Genomic DNA, 23,923 nt, shown 5'->3' on the forward strand with positions numbered 1-23,923 from the left:
ATATCTCGAGTTTCAAAACTCGGAAACTGGTTTCGTAAATTTTCCCTGAATTTAGACTCATATATCCATCCATGGACTTATTTCTAGAATTTTTGGTCGGGTCAATTGGTACAGTTTATTAGTTATATTCACCCATGTTACAGGGATCGACTGCTCTGACCTTCGCGCGTTACAACTTGAATATCTCTCTGTACAGGGCTTTAATACTGTTTCCGTTTGTTTCTAATGAAACTAGACTCAATATGGAATCTGTACATATAAGGCACGACTCCTAATTCTTTCTGGATAATTTATAGTAAATTTTTAAAGTTGTGACAGGGGACCCAGAAACCGTTCTGGCCCTGTCTCACAATAGCTTTAATATCTCTTAACAAGTAACTCCTATGACCGTTTCGTTTCTTCCATATGAAAATAGACTCATCAAGGTTCATTCACATAGCTTATTCACTATTTAATACCATTCCTACAAATTTTGGTGATTTTTCACATTCACGTCACTGCAGCTGGCAGCATCTGTTTTAAGGTAGGTCTTACCTAGTTTGTAGTCTCCATGAACCAACTAGTCTTGCCATACATAGGTTCACATATGATCATTTTAACCATACCAATGGCTGATCATGTGACCAACATTCCCATTTCCAATCCATAATCACATCATGACACCATATATATATATATATACAAACCGCAAATAGTCTAAGTTCGTACTTCACTTTTACGAGCCATTTTCGCATGGCCGTACACATATACATCACAACATATTTAAACCAGCAAGGGGTAGTCCTATACATGCCATTTCAAAGTTCAACCAAAATTTATACCAAAATGGAGGCTTTGATAGTGTGGATGACTTTGACTTTAATGATCCCGAATCCGATTGCTATCGAGCACAATCTATAAAACAGAGAGCCAAAGCAACGGGTAAGCATTTTTATGCTTAGTAAGTCTCAAGGAATAAAATCAGCTTTAATTAAAGCAATACATTCACATGGCCAAATGCATCATTTCATTAATACACATTCACATAATCATTCTTACTTCACACTTCATCATTATATACTTTCACAAGGTATCAACCAATTCAATAGCTGAAATTGTTAGTCGATCGAGCGAATGTTGCTCAAACATGTCGACTTTCCAATGCACGATAAACATACCTTATTCTTTGGGCTTTTCGAGCGTACCAATTGAATTCATTACAGCAACCAACACTCACCTCCAGCCCAAGCTTCTTCGAATACAACCGGATATAACCCGCGCACGAATGCCTTCGGTCTTAGCCTCGATAGAACGACTCGCACGAATGCCTTGGTCTTAGCCTGATGTAGCCGCTAGCACAATTGCCTTCGGGTCTTAACCCGGATATAATTTCCAGCAATAACGTCTTCGGAACTTAGCCCGGATATCATTCAATTGCTCATGCACACATACATCAATAATCATTAGACATTCATATTTCATTTTCGTTACTAAGGCTCAAACACAAATACAATCACTAGCATAATCGCCTTCGGGACTTAGCCCGGGTATCATTCAAATACTCATACACACATAAATCAATAATCAATACACATCCATATTTCATTTCACATAATTCAAGTAGGGTCACTTCTTGAGGACTTACCTCGGATGTTGTCGAACGGCTTTTACGGCTATTCGATCACTTTTTCCTTCCCCTTGTCCAATTGTGGCCCTCTAAGCTCTTGAGCTAATTCAAACAAATTTAATTTATTAATACCTCATTATGCTAGCTTATGGCGAATATGACAAGGAGTTTAAATGGTCATATGGCCACCCTTTAGCTTGAGTACACAATGGTCATGCACATTTTATACTACATCAAGCAATTCAATACAATCCATTCAAGCATCAAGGAAAAGCTAAGGCCATCAATCGGCTACTTAAGGCCGAACATACATGTCCAATTTGAGGCCAATTATACACTTAACACCACACAAAAACAGCATGCATTTTACTAGTTAATGCTTTACATATTGTGGCTCCATACTTATAATACATCATCAAGCACTCATATGGCCGATTATACTTAGTCATACTTGCACCAAATCAACAATAAATTCCAAGATTTCCACATCATAGGTATTCTAGGCCGAATGTACTTGCAATTTCACAAACATTCTTCAACATTTTCTTCTTTAAACAAACATATTCATCACTTACTTCATAACCAAAACATCATGTGCAAACATATATATACATATATGTGCATGGCCGAATTTCAAGGTGTCCATAGCCATCCAAAACACAAATTTTAACTAACATGCAAGAAGCATGAACCATGCTCATGAATGCATCATGGCCGAATACATCACAATCATGCCCCTTTCAACTTCAATCATGGTTAAAAAAAAGAAAACTCAAAGTCTTACTCAAGATGGCTACAAAGAAATTTCAAGAGTAGACAATCCATCATTGCATGCATCATCATCAAGCTTCACACTTAGCATGCAATGGCTTTATCACAATATCAACTTTGACCAAATACCACTTCCATGGCATAACAAGGATTTGAACCATGGCTAACATGAACATCAAGTTGGCAACTAAAACATGCATGAATCTCATGACACAACCTCATACATACCTTAATCTTGGTGCAAGTTTAGCCAAATCTCCTTCTAGATCTCTTCTAAACAAATAAAATGAAGCAAAAATCTCTTCTTCCCCCTTAGTTTTGGCTCAAAGAAGGGATGAACAAATTTTTTTCTTTCTTCCTTTACAACTCACGGCAATGGGGGAGATACCACACTCACACACACATTTTTTTTTTTCATTCCTTTCTTACCCATGATTATTTGTTTATTATTTCTCCCTAATGCCCAACAAAACATGTTTCATGACATGTTTAGCCCATATTTCTTGGTCATGGCCGGCCACCACCTATAAAAAGGGGAATTTGACATGCAAGTCCATTGTTTTGCATGCATGCTTTAATTAGTCATCACACATTTCCCTATCGTACTTTCAAAGTTCACTACTAAGTCCTTTCTAGTGAAATTCACCTTTATAACACTAAATCAATCATCAAAAAATGTCATACATGAGCATACACATATTATAGGCATCAAAATAAATTTTAAATTATTTTTATGCCTCGGTTTTGTGGTCCCGAAACCACATTCCGACTAGGGTCAATTTTGGGTGTCACAACTCTCCCCACTTAAGAAATTTTCGTCCCCAGAAAATCTTACCGTAAATAGGGTTGGGTATCGCTCTTTCATAGAGTTCTTGTTTTCCCAAGTAGCTTCTTCTATCCCGTGCTTGAGCCATAACACCTTCACTAGCGGAACCCGCTTGTTTCATAACTCTTTCACTTCCCGTGATAGGATACGAATCGGTTCTTCCTCATAACTCATATTGGCTTAAATTTCAACTTCGATGGACTAATCACGTGCGATGGATCGGATCTATAGCGTCGAAGCATCGAAACATAAAAGACATCGTGAACCTTTTCGAGTTCGGGGGCAAAATCAAACGATATGCCACCGGACCGACTCGCTCGGATATCTCATATGGCCCAATGAACCTCGGGCTCAACTTGCCCTTACGGCCGAATCGAGTATCTTTTCCAAGGCGATACCTTGAGAAACATTTTATCACCCACCGATACTCGATATCCTTACGCTTGGATCCGCGTGACGACTCGACGATCGGAGGCTATCTTCGACTTTCACGGATTACTTTCACTTTCATTCAAAGATCTCTAATCAAATCCACCCCGAAAATCTTACCTTCACCGAGCTCACCAAAACAATGGTGTACGGCATTTACGACCGCACAAAGCCTCGTAGGGTGCCATCTTAATACTTGATTGAAAGCTATTGTTGTAAGCGAATTCAATCAATGGCAAATACCGCTCCCATGAACCACTAAACTCGAGGACGCAACATCTCAACATATCCTCAAGTATCCGAATTATCCGCCGGATTGACCATCGGTTTGGGGTGAAAGGCGGTGCTGAAATGCAACTTGGTACCCAAAGCTTCTTGCAACTTTTTCCAAAATCGCGAGGTAAATCTCGGATCTCTATCCGACACGATGGAAATAGGCACCCGTGCAATCTCACAATCGAGAAACGTACAATTCAGCTAATTTGTCCATTGAAAAATCCGCACGACGGGGACAAAGTGAGCCGACTTAGTCAATCTATCTACCACGACCCAAACCGCATCCTTCTTACTCACGACAATGGCGGTCCGGATACAAAGTCCATTGTGACTCGATCCCATTTCCACTCGGGTATCGTGATTGGTCAAGTAATCTCAAGGCACTTGATGTTCCGCTTTCACTTGTTGACATATTAAACATCTCAAACAAAGTCGGAGATGTCTCGTTTCATACCATGCCACCAAAACCGACGCTTCAAATCGTTGTACATCTTCGTACTCCCGGGTGGATTGCCATTCGGCTACAATGGGCTTCATTCAGAATTATCGAAATGAGTTCAATTCTTTGGAACACACAGACGACTTTTGAACCTCAAACAATCGTCATCATCGATTTGAAACTCCGAGTCCTTGTTCGAACACACTCAGCCCGCTTTTGTAGCCAACTCGTCGTCGACTTTCTCGAGCTTCTCGAATTTGATGTGTCAATAATGGTTTGGCTTTCAATTCATCCACTAACACACCGTCGGATCGAATGCAGACAAGTGCACATTCATCGCTTCGTAGAGTGAATAACGATTCGACTCAAGGCATCCGCAACCACATTCGCCTTTCCGGTGATAGTCAATGACCACTCATAATCCTTTAACGATTCGAGCCAACGTCTTTGTCGCAGATTTAAGTCTCTTTGGGTCATCAAATATTTGAGACTTTTGTGATCCGAGTACACATGGCACTTCTCACCAAATAAGTAATGTCGCCAAATCTTTAAGGCGAATACGATGGCGACTAATTCGAGATCATGGGTCGATAATTTTTCTCGTGTGGCTTTAATTGCCTCGACGATAGGCCACAACTCGACCTTCTTGCATCAATACACAACCTAACCCAAGTAGGAGGCGTCACTATAGATGACAAACTCTTTGCGGATTCGGGTTGCACTAGAATTGGGGCTTCATCAAATAAGTTTTAGTTGATCGAAACTTTTCGACATTTCTCCGTCCATTCGAACTTAACATCCTTTTGGAGTAGCCGTCATCGGCGTGGCTATCGTTGAGAAACCTTTACAAATCGTCGGTAATAACCTAAGCAAGCCCAAAAAGCTCGAACCTCAATAATATTTCTGAGGCTTCCAATTAAGTATGGCTAAAATTTTATTCGGTCGACTCGAATACCGATCTGATACCACATGACCCAAGAAGCTAACCTCTCTTAACCATAACTCACACTTGCTTTGAACTTAGCATATAATTGCTTATCCCGTAAAATTTGCAAAGACTAACCTCGGTGTTCAAAGATGTTCGGTCTCATTTCTTGAATAGACCAAGATGTCATCAATGAACACGACTACTGAATCGATCCAAATATGGTCTCAAGATCCGATTCATTAAATCCATAAATACCGCAGGGCATTAGTAAGCCCAAACGGCATCACTAGGAACTCATAGTGACCATATCTCGCTCAAGGCGTCTTGGGTACGTCCGAATCTCGGATTCGCAATTGATAATAGCCCGATCTCAAATCTATTTTCGAGAACACCGAGGCTCCCTTGAGTTGATCGAACAAGTCATCGATACGTGGTAACGGTATTTGTTCTTTATCGTCGCTTATTAAGTCGACGATAGTCGATGCACGACCTCATGGTTCCATCCTTCTTTTCACAAACAACACCGGCGCACCCAAAGGCGAACAACTCAAGGCGAGCAAAACCTCTATCCACCAATTCTTGCAACCGAGCTTTCAACTCCTTTAATTCGTTGGTGCCATACGATACGGAGCTATCGAAATTGAGTGGTACCAGTACCAATTCGATGCCAAATTCTATTTCCGAACAGTGGTAAACCCGCAATTCTTCGTGGAAAACATCGGTATTCAAAACCACGGCACGATTCGGTTTCTTTTCGATTCCTTGTCATCGAGCACATACGCAAGGTACGCCGCACCCTTTTCTTACATATTTCCGGGCCAACATTGCCGATATTACGCTTGGCAACCCTTTAAGTCCGTAGACTCAACCCGAATTATCTCGTTATTCGCAAGACCTCAAATCGATAGTCTTGCTTTTGCAATTTACAACCGCATCGTGCATGGTCAACCAATCCAAACCAAGAATAACGTCAATTCATCGAACGGCAAAAGCATCAAGTCCGCGGAAAACAAGAACCTCGAACACTAGGGGACTTTTCTTGCACACTTTGTTGACAAGCACGTAATGACCCAAGGGTTTGACACCGAATTACAAACTCGAGAGACTCAATAGGCAAAGTCTTTATGGATGCTAAGGTTTCACATATATAAGAATGAGTAGAACCGGGGTCAATCAAAGCAATCACATCAAGATTGAAAAGAGTGAAAGTACCGTAATGACATCCGAGAGGCAAGCATCTTGGCGTGCGCGTATGGCATAAGTCCTAGCAGAGCCCGAGCCTCGGATCCGATGGTAGCATCTCTAGATCCCTCTCGACCGCCATCGACATTGCCCACATTTCTAGGTGGCCTACCTCGGCAATGGTAGCACCGGGTTTCCACTTTGACTTACATTTTGTTCAAGCATCCTCGGGCAATCTTTCATAAAGTGGTCGGCCGATCCGCACTTATAGCAGAGCGATCACGGAACCAACAGCTCCCCGAATGCCATTTCCCACAATGCGACACTCTCGCCTCTCTCGCGATCATTTCCACCACCGTGATCAAGTGACTCGTGTGGTCACAGGGGTCGATCGCGTCCTCGTCTAGAAAAGCCCGTAGCGCCTCTAGACCGGCTCACATCATCTCGAAATCTCTTCGATGCTTGTTGAAGAGACTTTCCCGAGGACCTCTTTCGGAATTCTCCAATTCCCACATCAGCTTTTTGTTTCTCCTTTCTAAGCTCTTCGGCTTTACAAGCTCGCTCAACAAGTACTACGAACTCTCGTATCTTGAGAATGCCAACGAACATCCTTATATCATCATTCAGCCCATCCTCAAGCGTTTACATAATAGCTTCGGACGAAATGCATTCTCGCAGCATCGGCTAAGCCTCACAAATTTTCGTTCGTAGTCGGAATCGACATAGAACCTTGCTTAAGATCAAGAAATTCCTTCGCTTTTGGTCGATGAATCTCGATCGATATACTTTTTGAACTCGGTTTGAAAGAATTCCCAAGTCACTTGCTCTCTAGGCACCACGAAGTCGAGTACTCCACCAATAGTAGGCGGACTCACGTAGCAAGGAGATGGTACACTTTAAGCACTCATCGGTGTACAAGATAGCTCATCGAGCACCGGATAGTGTTGTCCAACCAAAATTCAGCTCGCTTCGGCATCATCATCATCCATAGCTTTAAATTCAGTGGCCCCATGTTTTCGAATCCTATCGATCTGGGGCTTACTTGACCTTATTTGGTCGGTTACGGAGGTATTGTAGGTGCGGGGTTGCATTTGTCGGGAATGGAGGTTGTGGAACAGTAGTGTTAGTTCGAATGTATTGGTTAAACCATTCATTCATCACACTATAAAAGGCTTGCTTAGCCTCATCATTCGGATTGCTGGCCATAGGTTGAGAGTCCATGGCGCTATCCCTTGCGGGAGCAGCGCCACACTCTCCACATCATCGCTATCGCTTCGGTTGGGATCGGGATCCATTACTATAAACAAACACAAAGTCAAATGGTCGAAATCACCACACTATCGATTCATCATTTAATGGCATGTATAGCTAGACCCCAAACACATCACGGTAGTCCTAGAATCGACTAAACCTTGGCTCGATACCAATAAAATTGTAACACCCGAACCCGAGACCATCGCCGTGTCGGACACGAGGGGTTAACGTGCCAAGTCCACATATTTTGCCCACCAATTTGACATTTCCAGTCAGCTGGAAAACTGCGTCACCGTCGCCTTAAAAATCATATCTCGAGTTTCAAAACTCGAAACTGGTTTCGTAAATTTTCCTGAATTTAGACTCATATATCCATCCATGGACTTATTTCTAGAATTTTTGGTCGGGTCAATTGGTACAGTTTATTAGTTATATTCACCCATGTTACAGGGATCGACTGCTCTGACCTTCGCGCGTTACAACTTGAATATCTCTCTGTACAGGGCTTTAATACTGTTTCCGTTTGTTTCTAATGAAACTAGACTCAATATGGAATCTGTACATATAAGGCACGACTCCTAATTATTTCTGGATAATTTATAGTAAATTTTTAAAGTTGTGACAGGGGACCCAGAAACCGTTCTGGCCCTGTCTCACAATAGCTTTAATATCTCTTAACAAGTAACTCCTATGACCGTTTCGTTTCTTCCATATGAAAATAGACTCATCAAGGTTCATTCAAATAGCTTATTCACTATTTAATACCATTCCTACAAATTTTGGTGATTTTTCACATTCACGTCACTGCAGCTGGCAGCATCTGTTTTTAAGGTAGGTCTTACCTAGTTTGTAGTCTCCATGAACCAACTAGTCTTGCCATACATAGGTTCACATATGATCATTTTAACCATACCAATGGCTGATCATGTGACCAACATTCCCATTTCCAATCCATAATCACATCATAACACCATATATATATATATATACAAACCGCAAATAGTCTAAGTTCGTACTTCACTTTTACGAGCCATTTTCGCATGGCCGTATACATATACATCACAACATATTTAAACCAGCAAGGGTAGTCCTATACATGCCATTTCAAAGTTCAACCAAAATTTATACCAAAATGGAGGCTTTGATAGTGTGGATGACTTTGACTTTAATGATCCCGAATCCGATTGCTATCGAGCACAATCTATAAAACAGAGAGCCAAAGCAACGGGTAAGCATTTTTATGCTTAGTAAGTCTCAAGGAATAAAATCAGCTTTAATTAAAGCAATACATTCACATGGCCAAATGCATCATTTCATTAATACACATTCACATAATCATTCTTACTTCACACTTCATCATTATATACTTTCACAAGGTATCAACCAATTCAATAGCTGAAATTGTTAGTCGATCGAGCGAATGTTGCTCAAACATGTCGACTTTCCAATGCACGATAAACATACCTTATTCTTTGGGCTTTTCGAGCGTACCAATTGAATTCATTACAGCAACCAACACTCACCTCCAGCCCAAGCTTCTTCGAATACAACCGGATATAACCACGTGCACGAATGCCTTCGGTCTTAGCTCGATAGAACGACTCGCATCGAATGCCTTGGTCTTAGCCCGATGTAGCCGCTAGCACAATTGCCTTGGTCTTAACCCGGATATAATTTCCAGCAATAACGTCTTGAACTTAGCCGGATATCATTCAATTGCTCATGCACACATACATCAATAATCATTAGACATTCATATTTCATTTTCGTTACTAAGGCTCAAACACAAATACAATCACTAGCATAATCGCCTTGGGACTTAGCCAGGGTATCATTCAAATACTCATACACACATAAATCAATAATCAATACACATCCATATTTCATTTCACATAATTCAAGTAGGGTCACTTCTTGAGGACTTACCTCGGATGTTGTCGAACGGCTTTTACGGCTATTCGATCACTTTTTCCTTCCCCTTGTCCAATTGTGGCCCTCTAAGCTCTTGAGCTAATTCAAACAAATTTAATTTATTAATACCTCATTATGCTAGCTTATGGCGAATATGACAAGGAGTTTAAATGGTCATATGGTTACCCTTTAGCTTGAGTACACAATGGTCATGCACATTTTATACTACATCAAGCAATTCAATACAATCCATTCAAGCATCAAGGAAAAGCTAAGGCCATCAATCGGCTACTTAAGGCCGAACATACATGTCCAATTTGAGGCCAATTATACACTTAACACCACACAAAAACAGCATGCATTTTACTAGTTAATGCTTTACATATTGTGGCTCCATACTTATAATACATCATCAAGCACTCATATGGCCGATTATACTTAGTCATACTTGCACCAAATCAACAATAAATTCCAAGATTTCCACATCATAGGTATTCTAGGCCGAATGTACTTGCAATTTCACAAACATTCTTCAACATTTTCTTCTTTAAACAAACATATTCATCACTTACTTCATAACCAAAACATCATGTGCAAACATATATATACATATATGTGCATGGTCAATTTCAAGGTGTCCATAGCCATCCAAAACACAAATTTTAACTAACATGCAAGAAGCATGAACCATGCTCATGAATGCATCATGGCCGAATACATCACAATCATGCCCTTTCAACTTCAATCATGGTTAAACAAAAGAAAACTCAAAGTCTTACTCAAGATGGCTACAAAGAAATTTCAAGAGTAGACAATCCATCATTGCATGCATCATCATCAAGCTTCACACTTAGCATGCAATGGCTTTATCACAATATCAACTTTGACCAAATACCACTTCCATGGCATAACAAGGATTTGAACCATGGCTAACATGAACATCAAGTTGGCAACTAAAACATGCATGAATCTCATGACACAACCTCATACATACCTTAATCTTGGTGCAAGTTTAGCCAAATCTCCTTCTAGATCTCTTCTAAACAAATAAAATGAAGCAAAATCTCTTCCCCTTAGTTTTGGCTCAAAGAAAGGATGAACAAATTTTTTTCTTTCTTCCTTTACAACTCACGGCAATGGGGGAGATACCACACTCACACACACATTTTTTTTTTCATTCCTTTCTTACCCATGCTTATTTGTTTATTATTTCTCCCTAATGCCCAACAAAACATGTTTCATGACATGTTTAGCCCATATTTCTTGGTCATGGCCGGCCACCACCTATAAAAAGGGGAATTTGACATGCAAGTCCATTGTTTTGGATGCATGCTTTAATTAGTCATCACACATTTCCCTATCGTACTTTCAAAGTTCACTACTAAGTCCTTTCTAGTGAAATTCACCTTTATAACACTAAATCAATCATCAAAAAATGTCATACATGAGCATACACATATTATAGGCATCAAAATAAATTTTAAATTATTTTTATGCCTCGGTTTTGTGGTCCCGAAACCACATTCCGACTAGGGTCAATTTTGGGCTGTCACAGATATCAAAGTCATTAAAATAAGACTATGAGAATAATATGATGGGAAAATCTAATGCATGAATGTATGTGGGTAAACATAAAATCTATGGAAACAAGAAAAATGGACGAATGTAGTATGAAAAATGCCAATATTCTTTAATGACAAACATGAGTATTTCTATTATTCTACTATTAATATTCACTTAAAATAATCAAATGGACTAGAGAAAACATGAAATAGGCAAAATATTTAAAGAAAATAGTGAGAAAAGAGTAAACAAACGCAAAAGAGAGAAGCTTGAGTCGTCAGAAACAGTGTTGTAGGCGGCACACGGGCGTGGCAGGTAGGACGTGTGGAGTTGCAGCGGCTAGGGTTAGGGATTTTTGGGGAGAGAGATGATGAATAGTGAAGGATTTATATAGATTTTGGGGCACACGGCCGTGGGGCACGCCCGTGTGCCCTAATTTTTGCCCGTGTGTTTCATGATTTTTAAATTTAGGCGCGTCTGACATTCGGCCCACGCCCGTGTTCCTTGGGCGTGTGGGTGCACACGGCCATTCGCACGACCGTGTCCTCCTTCGTTCACTTCTTCCACGCCCGTGTCTGGTAGCCCATGCCCGTGTTTTTTTTGACAGTGTTGACCACGGGTGAATGACACGGGCGTGTCACACGCCTGTGTTAAATTCTCAGTTTCAACCACGGTTTCAAGGCACGGGTGTGTCTCACGCCCGTGTTGTTTTGGTAGTTTCACCCACGGCCATGTCACACGGTCGTGGCAACTTATCGCATCCCATGTTGGGGAAAAACTTTTGCCCTATTTTCACACAGCCGTATCGCACGGTCGTGTCTCATCCCGTGATATGTGCACAGCCTACAGCACGCCTGTGTTCCTGGCCGTGTGGATGGGAAAACTTTGTGTTTCAAGACTTAGTTAGTAGGTTAGATGTGCAAAACTAGAATTCAAATAAATCATTACTGCTAGTGCTCGGGTTGCCCCCCGAGAAGCCCTTATTTATAGTCTAAGCTTCACTTACCTCTCTGGTGTATGGTCATGGTGGTGTGAGGAGTTTACACTCCTCATCCCTGCTATCAATTTTATCAAAATAAGGTTTAAGACGAGTACTGTTTACTTTAAAAGTGCCGAATTTGGGATGAATTACCTTAACTATACCATATGGGAAAATATTGAGTACCGTGAGAGGAATTTATTCATTAGGTTCAAAAGTGGCAATGCGAGGGACTGTTGCATCTAGTAGTACTTTGTCTCCAACTTTAAGTTGATTTGGTGCGTTATTGAGCACATTATGGCGTGGTTTTGGTTTATCGTGTGTCCTCGGTCTATATGTCTGCCATTCATCTAGTTCCTTGATTTGTAGCCTTCATTATTCATAGATAGGTCCTTTGTTGTTGTTTGAGGACGGCTCATATGCGTTCTTCGAAACTGTTTCCTGCACAGAGGGTTCCACCACATGATCAGTAATAGTAGAATGATTTATACAACCACCTTCAATTTTTGATGTGTTACTCGAATTACGAGCATGAAGGGTGATTGTTTCGTTTTCCACACGAAGTGTGAGTTCACCTGTACCAACATCAATAATGGTTCTAGCAGTCGCTAAAAAGGGTCATCCTAAAATCAAAGGTGCGTTACTATCCTTTTCCATATCTAGAACAACAAAGTCTACTGGGTATATAAATTTACCGATCTTAACAAGAACATCTTCAATGATACCTCTAGGAAATCTAATGGCTTTATTAGCCAATTGAATGCTTATCCTAGTTTGTTTGGGTTTCTCAAGACCTAGTTGTTTAAATATTTTATAAGGCATAACATTAATGCTTGCGCCTAAGTCAACCAATGCATTATGAACATCTAAACTACCAATTAAACAAGGAATCGTAAAATTCCCTAGTTCTTTCAATTTGTTGGGTAGCTTATTCTGTAATATGGCTGAGCAAACTGCATTCAACTCCACATGCGACGCCTCATCCAACTTTTGTTTGTTTGCTCTCTCTTAAAAATTTGACTGCATTTGGCATCTACGAGAGAGCTTCGATAAACGGTAAGTTAATATGTAATTTCTTTAATAGTTTAAGGAATTTACCGAATTGTTCATCTGTTCGGTCTTTCCTTGTCGCATTGGGGTATGGCACCCGTGGTTTGTACTCTTTACTTACCGTTCTTTGCTCACTATGGACTACCTCACCTTTATCTTGACTTACCACAATGCCTTGCCTCGGTTTTGATACAGGCTAAACTAACCTTTCTTTATCATGAATGGTAATCCCATTGAGTTGTTCCCTTGGGTTAGATTCTGTGTTACTCGGAAAACTACCTTGTGGTCGTTCAGAAATCAATTTGGCAAGTTGGCCTATCTGAGTTTCTAGCCCTTGGATTGACGCTTGTTGATTCTTAAGGGCTATCTCGGTATTGTAGAAATGAGTTTCTGACACCGAGATGAATTTTGTTAGCATCTCCTCAAGGTTCGACTTTTTCTCTTGTTGGTAGGGTGGTTGTTGGAAGCCTGGAGGTGGTGGTCTCTAATTCCCTTAGCCTCCCTATGAGAAATTTGGGTGGTTCCTCCAACCTGCATTGTAAGTATTACTATCAGGATTATTTTCAGATCGAGGATTATTACCCATGTAATTTAACTGCTCGTTCTCCATGTTGTAGTCATAGGGTGGGTATTCTGAATTGCTTGATCCACCTCCACTTGCTTCGCACTGCATTACTGGGTGAACCTGTGAAGAACTAATAAAACCATCAATTTTCTTATTCAAGAGTTCTACCTGATTAGAGAGCATGGTGACCAAATTGACGTTATAAACGTCGGCTGCTTTTGTTGGCTTTGTCCTCATGACTTGCCATTGATAATTATTCAGTGACATCTCTTCTATAAATTCATAAGCATCTTCAGGTGTTTTATTATTAATGGTTACGCCAGTGGCTGCATCGATCATCTATCGAGTCAAAGGATTCAGACCATTATGAAACATTTGAACCTGTAGCCAAAGTGGTAACCCATGGTAAGGGCACCTTCTCAAAAGGTCATTGTATCTTTCCCATGCATCGTAGAGTGTTTCAAAATCCATTTGCACAAAAGAAGAGATATCATTATGTAATTTGGTTGTTTTAGCCGGCGAAAAATATTTTAATAAAAACTTTTCGATCATTTGTTCCCAAGTAGTGATTGACCCTCGTGGTAATGATTTCAACCATTGTTTAGCCTTATTCCTCAACAAAAAGGGAAACAACTGAAGGCGAATGGCGTCATCAGAAACGCCATTGATTTTAAAAGTGTTGCAAAACTCTAAGAAATTTGCCAAGTGAGTGTTGGGATCGTCGTCCTGCAAACCATCAAACTGAACAACTGTTGGATCATTTGAATTGTGTTAGGTTTCAGTTAAAAATTATTTGCAGCAATAGCAGGCCTAACTATGCTCGATTCAATTCTTGTTAAAGAAGGTCTAGCATAATCATACATAGTGCGCGGAGCAGGATTCTGATTAACAACAATCGCAGGAGGTAGTGGATTTTGTTGGTTTTCAGCCATCTCCTCAGTTGTGGTAGACGTATCGTCCTCTTGCTCTTCCTCTGTGTATCATAAGCTTCGCCTTATTTCTTTTCGGTTTCTGCAAATTGTGCTATCGATCTCACTATCAAACATTAATGCTCCTGACGGGTTTCTTCTAGTCATAAACTAGAAAAACCTGTCAGAAGAGAATAAATGAAGAATTAGAAAAGAAAATAAAAATTTAAATTGCAATAAAAGTAAAATGGCTAAAGTAATAAAAATCGAGTGTTCCTAATATCCTTGTTCCCTGGAAATGGTGCCAAAAACTTGATATGTGATATTCGCGACAGGTTTTAAATATTTATGATTAATCATTCTTGAAACTAACTATTATCACGATGAAGGCAAGTGTACCTATCGAACACTAGTATAGCTTTAGCAAGACCGGATTGTCGAACCTAAAGGAACTAGGAGTACTAGTAATAACTTTTATCTAACCTAAAACTTAAGAGATTTGTTTACCTAAATTAATTAGCTAAACAAAGAGTGCACAGAGAAAAATTGGGGAAAAGCTTTTGAGAAAATTCGATTAGTTAAGACAATACCCAAGCAAAAATCCACCTAGACTTCACTTGTTATTTGACTCTTACTCAGACGGTTTATTCATTTGACTTGATCCATAGAAATCCCTAAGTTATATTATTATCTCTCTCGAGACTAATAACGTCTAACCTTAGCTTGATTAATTGAAATCTCTTTCTAATTAACACCTAGTGTTGCATTAACTCGATCTATGGATTCCCTTATTAGGTTTCACCCTAATCCAGCAAAATCTTATCACCCTATCTCTAGGCGTGCAATCAACTCCGCTTAATTACGACAAATTTACTCTTAGACAAGGTCTATTCCTCCTCTGAATAAGAGTAGTAGCTCGAATCAATATCCTAAAATATTAAAACAAGAATTAAGAACAAGTCAAATATTTATCATACAATTCAGATAATAATAACAAGATCCGTCTTAGGTTTCATTCCCCTTAGGTATGTAGGAGGTTTAGTTTATAATTATAGAAGAAAACATCTTAGGAAAATAATGAATACAAAACATAAAGAAAAACCAAAACCCCTGAATGGAAATTGAAGGGGGATCTTCAGTCTTGATGATGGATCCTACTTCTGAGATGGACCAATCCGCTTCCCTTGAGTAATTCCTTGCCTCTTACTCAGCGTTCCCCTTCCTCAGTGCCTCCTTAGGTGTTTGAATAGGCTTTAGAATGCCTAAGAGCCCTCAAAATTGGCCTTTTCTGAATAGGATTATACTTGGGCTCGGCAGGGACACGCCCGTATGACACGCCCGTGTGTGATAACTCTAGCCCGTGGTCAAGGCTGTTGAACAGGCACGGACGTGTAGTCTACCCGTGTAAGTCATGCTTCGATCCTGCCAAAGGGACACGACCGTGTGAGGAAGTCTAGGCCATGTTGATTTCCCACGTGGGTCCATTTTCTCTGTTTTTGGCCCGTTTCTCGCTCTTTTTACTCTCCTATGCTCACCTAAGTATAGAAAATGAAATTAAAGGATTAGGAGCATCAAATTCACCAAATCTAAGGAGAAACCATCCATTAATGCTCTAAGCATGGGATAAAAATATGTACAAATTACGATTTATCACTGTCCATTTGAACTTGACATATTTCTATAACAACCTCATCATCAGAGTAGCAATCATGGAAACTCCTTTAACAAACCATCTGTAATAACCGGCCAAGCCTAGAAAGCTTCTAACCTCAGTTATATTCCTCAGTAGTTTCCATTCAACAATAGGAAAAATCTTACTCGGGTCAACTCTAATGTCGTCACCCGAAATAATGTGGCCCAAAAATCCAACTTCTTAAAGCCAAAATTCACTTTTACTAAACTTAGCATACAACTGTTTGTCTCTCAAAGTTTGCAAAATCGTTTTCAAGTGCTCGGCATGTTCGGTCTCATCATGAGAATAAATCAGTATATCATCAATAAAAACAACAACAAACTTATCCAAATACGGTTTGAACATACGATTCATCAGATCCATAAATACAGTAGGAGCATTCGTTAAACCAAAAGGCATAACCAAAAATTCATAGTGACAATACCTCGTCCGAAACGCAGTTTTCAGCACATCAGACTCCTTAACTTTCAACTGGTAGTAATTGGATCTCAAGTCTATCTTTGAAAACACCGTGGCTCTCTTAAATTGATCAAACAAATCATCGATCCTTTGCAAGGGATACTTGTTCTTTGTGATCACCTTATTGAGCTGTTAGTCGTTAATGCATAATCTTATTGAACCATCCTTCTTTTTCACAAATAGTACTGGTGCACCCCACGGGGAATAGCTAGGTCTTCCAAAATCTTTATCCGTTAACTCTTGTAACTGAACTTTCAATTCCTTTAATTCTATCAGAGCCATCCTATATGGAGCACTTGAAATAGATGTTGTACCAGAAATCAAATCAATACCAAATTCAACTTCTCTAATAGGTGGCAATCCGGGCAACTCTTCCTGAAACACATCCGGATACTCACATACTACCGGCACAGATTTAATTTTCAACTCAGACTCTTTTGTGTTCAGCAAAAAGGCAAGATAAGCTTCATAACCCTTTCTTATACATTTTTGAGCAGTCATAGAAGAAATCACTACAGGCAAGTTATCCAATTCATCTAGTTCAACCTGAAGAATATCCCCATTTTCATATTTCAATTCAATAAATTTTCTGCTACAATTTACTATCACATCATGAGCAGTTAACCAATCCATACCAAGAATTATATCAAATTTATCAAACGGTAAAAGCATAAGATGAGCCGGAAGACAGTGACCTCTAATCATCAAAGGAAAATTCTTACATACTTTGTCAACTAACACATATTTTCGTAGAGAGTTTGACACTTTTATCACAAATTCTATAGACTTAATAGGTATATTCATGCTAGATACCAATTTCAAATAAACTTACAAATGGTTAGATCCCGGATCAATCAAAGCAACAACAAAAGTATCATAAGGAGAAAAAGTACCTGTAATCACGTCAGGAGATGAAGCCTCTTCGTGGGCGCGAATGGCATATGTCCTCGCAAATGCTCTACCCTCAGGCCTCACAACTGGATCTCTAGGTGCACTCTTGTTACTCGCTCCACTTTCCTGATTTCTCTGTGGCCTCCCTTTAGAAGCAATATTACCAAATCTCGCACTTTGAAATTTCTCTTTCTCAACCATCTCAGGACAATCCTTGATAAGATGATCATATTACCACACTTAAAACATGCCCGGTTATTCATCCAGTACTTACAGGGTGACATCTACCACAATGTTAACACTCAAATCTATTAGGTCGAGCATTACCCACACTCGCTATCGAAGTAGTTTGAGCCTTATGACCTGAATACTATTTCCTATGGTTTCTATTTGAAAACCCAACTGAAGCACTTGACCGAGTATTAAACTCTCCGATTTCTTAGATGAATACTAAAATGACTTACCTATCTATCTATTCTTCAAATCTTGAGACTCTAACTTAGCTTTCCTTTTCTCCTTAGCCAATTTTTCAGCCTTACAATCTCTCTCTACGAGCACAAAAAATTCTTTCAGTTCAAGGACACCAACCAACAATTGGATGTCTTTATTTAACCCATCTTCTAATCTTTTACCCATAATGGTCTCAGTTGATACAGACTCTCGAGCGTATTAGCTTAGTTTCACAAACTCACGCACATATTCTTTTACCGGCCCTGTTTTAACTCGAGGAATTCCTTTCTTTTCTGATAAATAAACCTCTAGCTAATGTATTTATTACGGAACTCTTCTTGGAAAAATTCCCAATTAATTCTCTCCCTTGGTGAAACAGACATAAGTGTATTCCACCACTGATAAGCCGACTCTCTCAGGAGTGACACAACACATTTCATACATTCCTCTAGTGTGCACGATAACTTATCAAATACCCTAATGGTATTCTCAAGCCAAAACTCTTCCCTTTTGGGATCATCATCTATACCCGTTCGGAATTCTTCGGTCCCTTGTTTTCGAATCTTATCAACTAGAGGTCTATTCAATCTTATGAAGTCCATACCTTGGGGTGTTACAAGGATAGGTTGAGGAATAGGCGGGGGTGGAGGGTGTTGAGCGTTCGGAATGAACAAACTCCGCATACCAAGCATCTATCATATGGAAAATGGTTTCCCTGCCTCCCTCTCCTCGACTGACTATAGGGGGTCTACTATCAGACGACATTGCCCCTTCAGCAAGAGTAGGCCTGTTACTTTCAACATCATCCTCCACTGCTATGTAGGGATCCATTCACTATATGAAAACACATTTTAAAATCGTCAATAGTCGTCACACTATTATAATATATGTATGGCACGTATAGTTAGACTCGTACACGTGCTATGTTAGTCCGAGAATTGACTAAACTATAGCTCTGATACCACTAAATGTAACACCCCTAACCCGTATCTGGTACTGAGACAAGGTTCAAGGTATTACCGAACTTAAACATAAGCAAACATACAAAATCGAGCCATAAAATTTCATCCAATTTTAAAACCATTTATACATATGCATATCATCCCTATTACGGGCCTACGAGGCCCAAAACATACATTGGGAGTGGTTCTGGACTAAACTAAGAACTTTGAAAACATTTGGAAGACTTAGAAAATTTTTCATGGAAACAGGGTCACACGCCCGTGTGGGTAGACCATATGGTCACACACACGCCCGTGTCCTCAACTCGTGTAACTTTCTCTTTATGACGTCATCAAACAATTAGGGTCACACGGACAAGTCACATGCCTATGTGCTAGGCCATGTGACAAAGTAAAATACAAAAAAATTAAGTGCAGGCTTCACATGGCCTGGGCACACGCCTATGTCCTAAGGTCGTGTCCTTCACATGGATGAGACACACAGCTGTGTCTCTGCTCGTGTGTTTACTACTGGGCATTCTATTTTGCCTAATTAGGGTGCAGGAGACACACGGCCAGATCACACACCCATGGGGCAGACCGTGTGTCACACACGGCCTAGACACATTCACGTGTGACTACTCGTGAGACTATTTTCCAAGCCATTTCCCACCCTTAAATTCTCACTCACTTATACATTTTTGACGACATGTAACATAGCATATTTAGTCACTCAAATACTCATAATCATGATTAATCCATGACTTTGTAATGCCAACATATCACATACTCAAACCATCATGCTTTCATACAGCATTCCACACTAATTTCATATTTATTTATTCTTATAAATCTACCTTCAAACTACTCAATTATACCATAGTTATGGTCATACCTATTACTCCCAATTCATTCATTAAGCATATGTGCCATTTATCACATCCATTACCAACAAGCAGCCACCAACCACATCAAAAAGCCTAAACACATTGCAGATATGCATAAATAATTAGGGTTACAACCCGAGAAGCAAATATAAGCCACATCTCATGGCCTTATACAAAATGAATCATAATACCATCATGAGTCAAGACAATTAGGCTATTCAAAATGACACATAACAAAATGACCAAGTGTATTACCCCATACCCGTACTTGAGACCGGGATAGGATACGAGGCATTACCAAAATTTTCAGAATAATTTCAATTAATTTATATTATTTAGTATTCATTTTCATGTTTCATGTAACATCCTTTTCATATATTCAATTCAAAATATCATATAAAATACGATACAATACTTAAATTTTCATATTTACATGCTCATTCAGGGTATCCGAACCTACCTGACTAAATTGCAGAAATACCAAGATTTAGGGGCATATTGGTAATTTACCATTTTCTCAAATTTCACCCAATATTAAATTGATAATTTCATTCAATTTATTAATTTAGATAATAAGACAATTTATTCCCTTCAATTTAGTCATTTTTGACATTTTTACAAAATTGCCCCCTAAAGTTTTACTTTTATTCAATTTAGTCCATGAGCTTAAAACATGCAAATTAGCCATGCTAACTGAATATTCATATATATTTTTCCTCCTCCGCCTCTCCATTTCACATACTTAATGTATATAACATTCTTCTAAGTACGATTTCACAGTTTACTTATTAATGCTTACATCAATCTATTCACACGAGTCATAGTCACTCAATTATTTATAATTCGAGCTACAGAGCTGAAAATTAAGATCCATAAATTTTCCCTAAAACTAGACTCACATATCATTCCACCATAAAATTTTAAGAATTTTTGGTTTATCCAATTAGTACAGTTTATTCATTTAAGTTTCCCCTGTTCCACTATCCAACAATTCTGACCTCTCTTCACCAAAAATTAATTATATCACAGTACAAAACTCGGATAATGTTCCCATTGATTTCTATTGAAAATAGACTCATTACAAATTCTAAGTATATAAATTTGAGACTCTAATTAATTTTCTCCAATTTTTGGTGATTTTCCAAAGTCAAAACAGGGGAACCCGAATTCATTCTAACATTGTCTCACAAAATTCATTATATCTCATAATTTACAAATCCATTGCTTACATCGTTTCTTCTGTGAAAAACTAGACTCAATAAGCTTTAATTTCATATTTTATTCATCTTCTAATTCGATTTCTACAATTTATGGTGATTTTTAAAAGTTACTCTACTTCTGCTGTCCAAAATGTTTTAGTTCAAGATGTTTATTACCATTTTTCCTCTAAATTTCAAAGGTCATACAATTCAGTCCTTGCTCAATTAGCCTATCTATTAAGCTAATTTTTCTCAATTAACATTTTATTCCATCATTCTAAACTATTACACAATCTTTAAAAATTAGAATTTTAACACTATACCTTAATTCACAGCTTTTTCACAATTAGGTCCTAAAATCAATTTCTATTGAAATTACTTGATAAAATCATCAAACAACAAAATCAAAGCTTCAAATTCATTTTATTTCTTCATAAACAGCTAAAACTTATCAATGATAGCTTTTAATTTTGTTCATAAAATCAAAAACTAATGAATTAAACACTTGGGCCTAATTGTAAAAGTCACAAAAACATAAAAATCTCAAAGAAAAAGGTAAGAATTGAACTCACATATGTCAAAGTATGAAAAACCAGCAGTTTTCAGACCTCCCATGGCATTTTTGCTGAAGAAAAATGATAATATCTCTAGATTTTTCAAATTTGTCTTGTTTTATTGTTTAATTTGCAAAATTTTCCATTTTACCCTTGTTTCTCCTTGTCTTTTTTGCTGATTTTCTTGCCCAACCGTCCAGCCCATACAATTTGGGTCCAATTGCCTTTTAAATCCCTCCTTTTTAATCACTTAAACTATTTAATCACAATTTAATAAATTTCGCACTATTTTCAATTTAGTCCTTTTTAATTAATTGACTAACCAAACGTTAAATTTTCTAACGAAAATAACACTCCATAAATATTTATAAAAATATTTATGGCTCGGTTTATAAATCCGAGGTCTCGATACCTTGTTTTCAACCAAATTTACCTGATTAATTCTTTTAAAATCGCAAAATTCACTAATTAAAAATAATTCTTTTAAGTTCGTGCTTGGCCTATAATTATTATTTGTTAAAATTTCTAAACTTACTCGTCGGATTTAGTGATCTCGAATCACTGTTTCCGACACCACTGAAAAATTTGGCTGTTACACCAAGTCTCCTATACATGCCATACTCAAAATGTTGAGACTAACTATACCCAAATGTCGAATTGATAGTGTGAATGAGTCTCCGACGTCGTTCCATCCCCGAGCTAGCTTGGCGACACTATAAGAAATGGAAAGGAAGGGGAGTAAGCTTAAAGCTTAGTAAGTTCACATGCAAATAATAAGCATAAATCATACAATTAATATAAGGCAAAGTTTCATAAATGTCATCAAGTACCATAAGCACAACTTTCTCATATGCATTCTTACCACATGTTTATAACATACCGAGTTCTTTACTCATGAGTTTTACATACATACCTGTACCAACTCATAGCATATTCTCATAGTTTCTCATCATTGACTTACTTGTCGTATAACTCACTGATTTACTCGTTGAACACTTGGAATACTATCAGATACACAGAAAGCTTTCACATAGTGCCTCACACATAGCCACATACTACCTCATATCACATATCACATGTTACTCGCTCTCGAGCTAATCACAGGCCTGCTCACACAAGCTGACAGTCAGGACGTAACTACATGGGTTGCTCACACAAGCTGACAGGTACCCGCAACAGATGCCGGGCTACCCAGCCACCGGTAGAACGTACAAGACCAGTACCTGGATTCACATAGTCACATATACACATAATCTCATGAGCTCATAATCACATAGTTCCTAGTGACATTTCACATTGTATCCTAAATTATTCTTAAGGTTCAAACGAGATTTTCTCAATGCCACATCTTCGTCAAACTCGTTCATAACGTCATTCTCGTATACCATAATATCGTTCATAAACTCATCATAATAATTAAATATAGAAATTCATACATTGATAAGGCATTAAAACATGATACAACATTGCATTATTTACATATAAACTTACTTCGGTACAAAAATAGTAAAAACGAATCTAATCGTCGTACACCTTGATTTTCCCCCGATAAAGGTCCGTTCCTCATTTTTCTTGCTCTATAATACCAAATTTCGCTTATTCAATACACACATTATCAATTCAATCCATAACTCATTTTTTGGAAAAATTACCTTTTCACCCCTAACTTTTCACATATTTACAACTTAGTCCCTAGGCTCGTAAAATGAAATGTGTCCATTTTCTTTGTCACCCAAGCCTAGCCAAACTTAACACATGCTCATAACAGCACACATTTTCCTTCAAATCAGATTTTTACTACTCATTTTTGCAACTTTTACAAAAAAGGTCCTTTTTAGGTATTTCCATGAAAAATCATTTAGTAAAAGTTGTCTAACACACATCAAACATTCATATTCCTCCATTAAACATCAAAATACATGCATGTCACACATGGGTCAATTTTTAAATATTAACCCTAGCTCAAAATAAAGCTAAAAATAGGTAGATCGGTTGATTACAACTTAAAAATGTAAAGAACATTAAAAACGGGGCTAGGATGCACTTACTATTGAGCTTGAAAGTTGAAGAAAGACCCTAGCTATGGCCCTTCTAAATTTTGGCACATACACAAAAAGAAGACGAACCAATTTTTGCTTCATTTTTCCCTTTTCATTCTTTTA

At 38.5% G+C, this 23,923-nt stretch overlaps 1 non-coding gene across 1 annotated transcript; it reads left to right on the top strand.

The window, feature by feature from the left end:
• The first annotated feature begins 14,176 nt into the window (after window positions 1–14,176).
• On the top strand, window positions 14,177–14,282 carry LOC128285769 (small nucleolar RNA R71). Its single transcript, XR_008276319.1, has one exon. It is a non-coding gene; the product is annotated as a small nucleolar RNA R71 (small nucleolar RNA).
• The last annotated feature ends 9,641 nt before the right edge of the window (window positions 14,283–23,923 follow it).

Source organism: Gossypium arboreum, chromosome 12 (assembly GCF_025698485.1).
Source record: "Gossypium arboreum isolate Shixiya-1 chromosome 12, ASM2569848v2, whole genome shotgun sequence".
Taxonomy (NCBI): domain Eukaryota; kingdom Viridiplantae; phylum Streptophyta; class Magnoliopsida; order Malvales; family Malvaceae; genus Gossypium; species Gossypium arboreum.